This window comes from Arachis hypogaea, chromosome 17, assembly GCF_003086295.3.
Source record: "Arachis hypogaea cultivar Tifrunner chromosome 17, arahy.Tifrunner.gnm2.J5K5, whole genome shotgun sequence".
NCBI lineage: Eukaryota > Viridiplantae > Streptophyta > Magnoliopsida > Fabales > Fabaceae > Arachis > Arachis hypogaea.
Genome location: NC_092052.1, coordinates 80,666,428 through 80,674,182, shown reverse-complemented (window position 1 = coordinate 80,674,182; position 7,755 = coordinate 80,666,428). Strand labels below are relative to the sequence as shown.

At 37.2% G+C, this 7,755-nt stretch overlaps 1 non-coding gene across 1 annotated transcript; it reads right to left on the bottom strand.

Moving 5' to 3' along the window:
- Positions 1–6,062: 6,062 nt before the first annotated feature.
- Positions 6,063–6,166, bottom strand: LOC112768705 (small nucleolar RNA R71). The gene has a single exon (XR_003186103.1). It is a non-coding gene; the product is annotated as a small nucleolar RNA R71 (small nucleolar RNA).
- Between the last annotated feature and the right edge of the window lie 1,589 nt (positions 6,167–7,755).

The window sequence follows — 7,755 nt, the reverse complement described above, 5'->3', positions numbered from 1 at the left end:
GCGCCAGATATCTTATCTTTTCTTCCCCAATACAAATTTTTTTTCTTTTCCCTTCGTATTTCTTTCTTCTACCTTCTTTCTTCTTTATTCCTTCTTATTTTTTTACCTTCCCCCCTTATTTTTCACATCCATTATCAAGGTTCTTTTCTTTTCTTCTTCTTTTTCTTTTTACTTTCATTATCTATGTTTTCTTTTTCTTTCTTTTTCTTTTTACTCTTTTGGTTGGTGTTAGAAATTTAATTGGGTGATTGTTTTCTTCTATCTTTTCCTTGTGAGTTATTAAGGAACTATTTGACAATTAATATTACTTCTTAAAGGGTTGCTTGCATGTTCAATTTAATGCTTTCAACAACATATTTACCATGCACGCTAAGTGTTTGTGAAAAAGCCCGTAAGGCATTGTGCATTATTTTAAATTATTCTATTCTACTACTCTAATGCCTGTTTTTTACAAAACCCCTTTTTATATATTATTGATTAAATATAATTGTCAATACAAACAGGTTGTTCATTTGAACGACTTGATAATCAAATTGGGCATTTAATGCTTGATCTATGCTACTTATGCCTTTGCCGGCATGCCAATAAACATCTTAGATCTACTTGCCACAACATGCAATTGCTATAATTCCAGTGATGCACTGATCACATGTAGTCATGACCATGTGATACAAATCATACTTCTTTACCTTGGCATTGATTATCACTTGCCCTGTTCTCTTCCTTGCTCTAACCTTTAGCTTTACATGTACTTACCTTTTTCCTTTTCAGGATGGCCACCAAGAAGGGTAAAGAGAAAGCTACTTCTAAACCACTGGCAAGGAAAGGAAGAAAAAGAGCACTAGTGGCAGAGCCATCTTCAACAGCAGTAAAGCCCTCAACAAAGCGATTCAAGAGGATCATCAAGGTCGATGAAAAAGAGAACGCCTTTCCAGCAAAGGACACTACACAGTTCACTAACCGCTACTGTGAGCAGATGTTCCCCATCATGGCTGAGAGGAACTATAACAATTAGCACCTTCTCATTCTCCCGACGCACATTGTTGAATTTGTTGAGCCCCGCCTTGAGCGACAACATTGGGGATTCCTACGGAGACAGCCACGGTAGGTAAACCTTTCATGGGTAGTTGAATTCTACTCCAATTTTTACATGCCAACCCTGCAGTCTGTCTATGTCCGTCAGAAGCAAGTTCCCATAACTGAAGAAGCTATTCAACGAGCTTTAGATCTTCCTCCTGCTCCAGAAAGATTGGACGCATTCTAAAAAGCCTCATTCAAGCGCCAGACATACGAATTTGACTGGGACGCCGTTCTCAAATTTATAGCACAACCTGGCAGAAGATGGATCTATGGATACCATAGATCTCGACCTAAGAGCATATTGGCTTCAGCACTCACCTTGAAGGCTCGAGTATGGGCACAGATTATGTCCCATTACGTCTTTTTGAGCACTCACGAGTCCTCCTTCACCGCAGACATGGCTGTTCTACTCGGGTGTATCCTTACAGACCAATACCTCAATTTACGAAGACACACTCGGCATGCTATGGGACACGTACAGATTGCGGGCAACCTACCTTTTCCCGCCTTGGTTTCAGATCTAGTTTCAGCAGCCGGAGTATCCTATAGAGCTGGGGACACCAAGGCCATGATTCCGCGGGATGATCAAATCGTCCCTAACGGGAAGTATATCAGACCTCCAATAGCTACTACTAGTCGGCCTGCAGAACCGGCCGAAGATATTCCTTCTCCTTCCACATCACAAGCACCTTCAACAAACTAACTGCTCCATCAGATACTTGAGAGGTTGGACCGGCTTGACCGGAAAGGAAAGCAAATGGAGCACTGTAACAAGCGTGGATTTACATACCTCAAGAAGCTGCTTGTTGGTAACTGATGAGCGGATAATTTATACGCTTTTTGGCATTGTTTTTAGTATGTTTTTAGTAGGATCTAGTTACTTTTAGGGATATTTTTATTAGTTTTTATGTTAAATTCACATTTCTGGACTTTACTATGAGTTTGTGTATTTTTCTGTGATTTTAGGTATTTTCTGGCTGAAATTGAGGGACTTGAGCAAAAATCAGATTCAGAGGTTGAAGAAGGACTGTTGATGTTGTTGGATTCTGACCTCCCTGCACTCAAAGTGGATTTTCTGGATCTACAGAACTCAAAATGGCGCGCTTCCAATTGCGTTGGAAAGTAGACATCCAGCGCTTTCCAGCAATATATAATAGTCCATACTTTGGCCGAGTTTAGATGACGTAAAAGGGCGTTGAACGCCAGTTCTACGCTGCAGTCTGGAGTTAAACGCCAGAAACACATTATGAACCAGAGTTGAACGCCAGAAACATGTTGCAACCTGGCGTTCAACTCCAGAAAGAGCCTCTGCACGTGTAACATTCAAGCTCAGCCCAAGCACACACCAAGTGGGCCCCGGAAGTGGATTTATGCATCAATTACTTACTTCTGTAAACCCTAGTAACTAGTTTAGTATAAATAGGACTTTTTACTATTGTATTAGACATCTTTGGATCATCTTGGGACGTCTGGTTCTTAGATCATGGGGGCTGGCCATTCAGCCATGCCTGAACCTTTCACTTATGTATTTTCAAATGGTAGAGTCTCTGCACTCCATAGATTAAGGTGTGGAGCTCTGCTGTTCCTCATGAATTAATGCAAAGTACTACTGTTTTTCTATTCAATTCAACTTATTCCGCTCCTAAGATATTCATTCGCACTTCAACATGAATGTGATGAACGTGACAATCATTATCTTTCCCCACGAACGCGTGCCTGACAACCACTTCCGTTCCACCTTAGATTGAATGAGTATCTCTTGGATCTCTTAATCAGAATCTTCGTGGTGTAAGCTAGATTGATGGCGGCATTCATGAGAATCCGGAAAGTCTAAACCTTGTCTGTGGTATTCCGAGTAGGATTCTGGGATTGAGTGACTGTGACGAGCTTCAAACTCACGAGTACTGGGCGTAGTGACAGACGCAAAAGGAGGGTGAATCCTATTCCAGTATGATCGAGAACCTCAGATGATTAGTCGTGCTGTGACAGAGCATTTGGACCTTTTTCACAAGAGGATAGGATGCAGCCATTGACCACGGTGATGCCTCCAGATGATTAGCTATGCAGTGACCGCGCATCGGACCATTTTCCAGAGAGGATGAAAAGTAGCCATTGACAATGGTGATGTCCTTACATAAAGCCAGCCATAGAAAGGAGTAAGAATGATTGGATGAAGACAGTAGGAAAGCAGAAGTTCAGAGGGACGAAAGCATCTCTATACGTTTATCTGAAATTCTTACCAATGATATACATAAGTATTTTTATCTTTATTTTTTATCTACTTATTATTTATTTTCGAAAACTCCATAATCAATTATTATCTGCCTGACTGAGATTTACATGATGACCATAGCTTGCTTCATACCAACAATCTCCGTGGGATCGACCCTTACTCACGTAAGGTTTATTACTTGGACGACCCAGTGCACTTGCTGGTTAGTTGTATCGAAGTTGTGACTGAAAAACAATTTATTAAGAGGTGCGTACAGAGTTTTTAGCACCGTTGCCTGAGATCACAATTTCGTGCACCAAGTTTTTGGCACCGTTGCCGGGGATTATTCGAGTTCGGACAACTGACGGTTCATCTTGTTGCTCAGATTAGGTAATTTTCTTTTTGTTTTATTTTCAAAAATATTTTAAAAAAAAATTTCAAAAATTTCTCCTTTGTTTTCGAAAAAAAAAAATTTAAAATAAATGTTTTCAAATATATATTTTTCTTCAGAATTTTTAAGAATGAATTCTAGTGTTTCATGATGATCTGTTGAATCCTGGCTGGCTGTAAGCCATGTCTAATCTTTTGGACTGGGGTTTCAACTTATCAATACAAGAGCTTGTTGATCTTCACACACTTAGTTGCTCTATACATGGAAAGTATCAATGTCTTCTAAAGCTTGGCTGGCTAGTAAGCCATGCCTAACCCTCAGATTGGAGCTTTAGACTAAGAGTACACGATTCCTGGAATTCATATTAAAAATTTTTGGAATCCTTATTTTTCTTTTCCACATTAATTTTTGAAAAATCCAAAAAAAAAATCATAAAATCATAAAAACAAATCAAAAAAAAAAATATTTTGTGTTTCTTGTTTGAGTCTTGAGTCAATTTCAAGTTTGGTGTCAATTTCATTTTTTTCTAAAAATTCATGCATTCATAGTGTTCTTCATGATCTTCAAGTTGTTCTTGGTAAGTCTTCTTGTTTGATCTTGATGTTTTCTTGTTTTGCATCTTTTCTTGTTTTTCATGTGCATTTTTGCATTCATAGTGTCTGAACATGAAAGATTTCTAAGTTTGGTGTTTTGCATGTTTTCTTTGCATCAAAAAATTTTTCAAAAATATGTTCTTAATGTTCATCATGATCTTCAAAGTGTTCTTGGTGTTCATCTTGACATTCATAGCATTCTTGCATGCATTCACTGTTTTGATCTAAAAATTTTCATGCATTGCATCATTTTCATGTTTTTCTCTCTCATCATAAAAAAATTCAAAAAAATAAAAAAAAATATCCTTCCCTTGTTCCTCTCATAAAATTCAAAAATTTGAGTTGACTTTTTAAAAAATTTTTAAAATGTAGTTGTTTTCTATGAGTCAAATCAAATTTTCAAATTTTATCTTTTTCAAAATCTTTTTCAAAAATCATATCTTTTTCACTTTTCTTATTTATTTTCAAAAATTTTTAAAATATTTTTCAAAAACCTTTTTCTTATCTTTACCATATAATTTTCGAAAATAACATCATCAATTAATGTTTTGATTCAAAAATTTCAAGTTTGTTACTTACTTGTTAAGAAAGATTCAAACTTTAAGTTCTAGAATCATATCTTGTGATTTCTTGTGAATCAAGTCATTAATTGTGATTTTAAAAATCAAATCTTTTTCAAAACTAATTTCAATCATATCTTTTCAAAAATATCTTTTCATCTTATCTTTTTCAAAATCATATCTTTTTCAAAAATTTGATTTTCAAATATCTTTTCTAACTTCTTATCTTCTTATCTTTCCAAAAATTGATTTTCAAATTTGTTTCAACTAACTAACTAACTTTTTGTTTGTTTCTTATCTTTTTCAAAAATATCTAACTAACTCTCTCTCTCTAATTTTTGAAAATATCTCCCTTTTTTTCAAAAATTCTTTTTAATTAACTAATTGTTTTTATTTTTTGATTTTAATTTTATTCCTAATTTTCGAAAATTACTAACCTTTTTCAAAAACTAATTTCGAAAATCACTAACCATTTTTCAAAAATAATTTTCGAAAATTCTCTTTCTCTCTCATCTCCTTCTATTTATTTATTCATCTACTAACACTTCTCTTCATCTCACATCTCTGCTCTCCTCACCCTTGTATTTCTTTCTTTACATTACATTCTTTTCTTCTTCCACTCACCTAAGGGAACCTCTATACCTAGGCAAAAAGGATCCCTATTATTATTTTTCTGTTTCCTCCTTTTTCATATGAGCAGGAACAAGGACAAGAATATTCTTGTTGAAGCAGATCCAGAACCTGAAAGGACCCTGAAGAGGAAACTAAGAGAAGCTAAATTACAACAATCCAGCAAGCACCTTTTAGAAATTTTCGAACAGGAATAGGAGATGGCAGTCGAAAATAATAATAATGCAAGGAGAATGCTTGGTGACTTTACTGCACCTAATTCCAATTTACATGGAAGAAGCATCTCAATTTCTGCCATTGGAGCAAACAATTTTGAGATGAAACCTCAATTAGTTTCTCTGATGCAGCAAAACTGCAAGTTTCATGGACTTCCATCTGAAGATCCTTTTCAGTTCTTAACTGAATTCTTGCAGATCTGTGATACTGTTAAGACTAATGGAGTAGATCCTGAAGTCTACAGGCTCATGCTTTTCCCTTTTGCTGTGAGAGACAGAGCTAGAATATGGTTGGACTCTCAACCTAAGGATAGCCTGAATTCTTGGGATAAGCTGGTCAAGGCTTTCTTAGCCAAGTTCTTTCCTCCTCAAAAGCTGAGTAAGCTTAGAGTGGATGTTCAAACCTTCAGACAGAAAGAAGGTGAATCCCTCTATGAAGCTTGGGAGAGATACAAGGAACTGACCATAAAGTGTCCTTCTGACATACTTTCAGAATGGACCATCCTGGATATATTCTATGATGGTCTGTCTGAACTAGCTAAGATGTCATTAGATACTTCTACAGGTGGATCCATTCACCTAAAGAAAATTCCTGCAGAAGCTCAAAAACTCATTGACATTGTTGCTAATAACCAGTTTATGTACACTTCTGAGAGGAATCCTGTGAGTAATGGGAGGCCTCAGAAGAAGGGAGTTCTTGAAATTGATACTCTGAATGCCATATTGGCTCAGAATAAAATATTGACTCAGCAAGTCAATATGATTTCTCAAAGTCTGAATGGAATGCAAGCTGCATCGAACAGTACTCAAGAGGCAGTTTCTGAAGAAGAAGCTTATGATCCTGATAACCCTGCAATAGCAGAGGTGAATTACATGGGTGAACCATATGGAAACACCTATAACCCCTCATGGAAAAATCATCCAAATCTCTCATGGAAGGATCAAAAGCCTCAACAAGGCTTTAATAATGGTGGAAGAAATAGGTTTAACAATAGTAAACCTTTTCCATCATCCATTCAGCAACAGACAGAGAACTCTAAACAAAATACCTCTAATTTAGCAAACTTAATCTCTGATCTATCTAAGGCCACTGTGAGTTTCATGAATGAAACAAGGTCCTCCATTAGAAATTTGGAAGCACAAGTAGGCCAGCTGAGTAAAAGGATCACTGAAATCCCTCCTAGTATTCTCCCAAGCAATACAGAAGAAAATCCAAAAGGAGAGTGCAAGGCCATTGAATTGATCACCATGGCCGAACCTATAAAGGAGGGAGAGGACGTGAATCCCAGTGAGGAAGACCTCCTAGGACGTCCAGTGATCAATAAGGAGTTTCCTTCTGAGGAACCAAATGAATCTGAGACTCAACTAGAGACCATAGAGATTCTATTAAACCTCCTTATGCCATTCATGAGCTCTGATGAGTATTCCTCTTCTGAAGAGAATGAGGATGTTACTAAGGAGCAAGTTACCAAGTACCTTGGTGCAATCATGAAGCTGAATGCCAAATTATTTGGTATTGAAACTTAGGAAGATGAACCTCCCTTGTTCACCAATGAACTAAGTGATCTGGATCAACTGACATTGCCTCAGAAGAAATAGGATCCTGGAAAGTTCTTAATACCTTGTACCATAGGCACCATGATCTTTGAAAAGGCTCTGTGTGACCTTGGTTCAGGGATAAACCTCATGCCCCTCTCCGTAATAGAGAAACTGGGAATCTTTGGGGTGCAAGCTGCTAAAATCTCATTAGAGATGGCAGACAGTTCAAGAAAACAAGCTTATGGACAAGTAGAGGACGTGTTAGTAAAGGTTGAAGGCCTTTACATCCCTGCTAATTTCATAGTCCTAGATACTAGAAAGGATGAGGATGAATCCATCATCCATGGAAGACCCTTCCTAGCCACAGCAAGAGCTGTGATTGATGTTGACAGAGGCGAATTAGTCCTTCAATTGAATGAGGACTCCCTTGTGTTTAAAACTCAAGGTCATCCTTCTGTAAACATGGAAAAGAGGCACAGTAAGCTTATCTCAAAACAGAGTCAACCAGAGCCCCCACAGTCAAACTCTAAGTTTG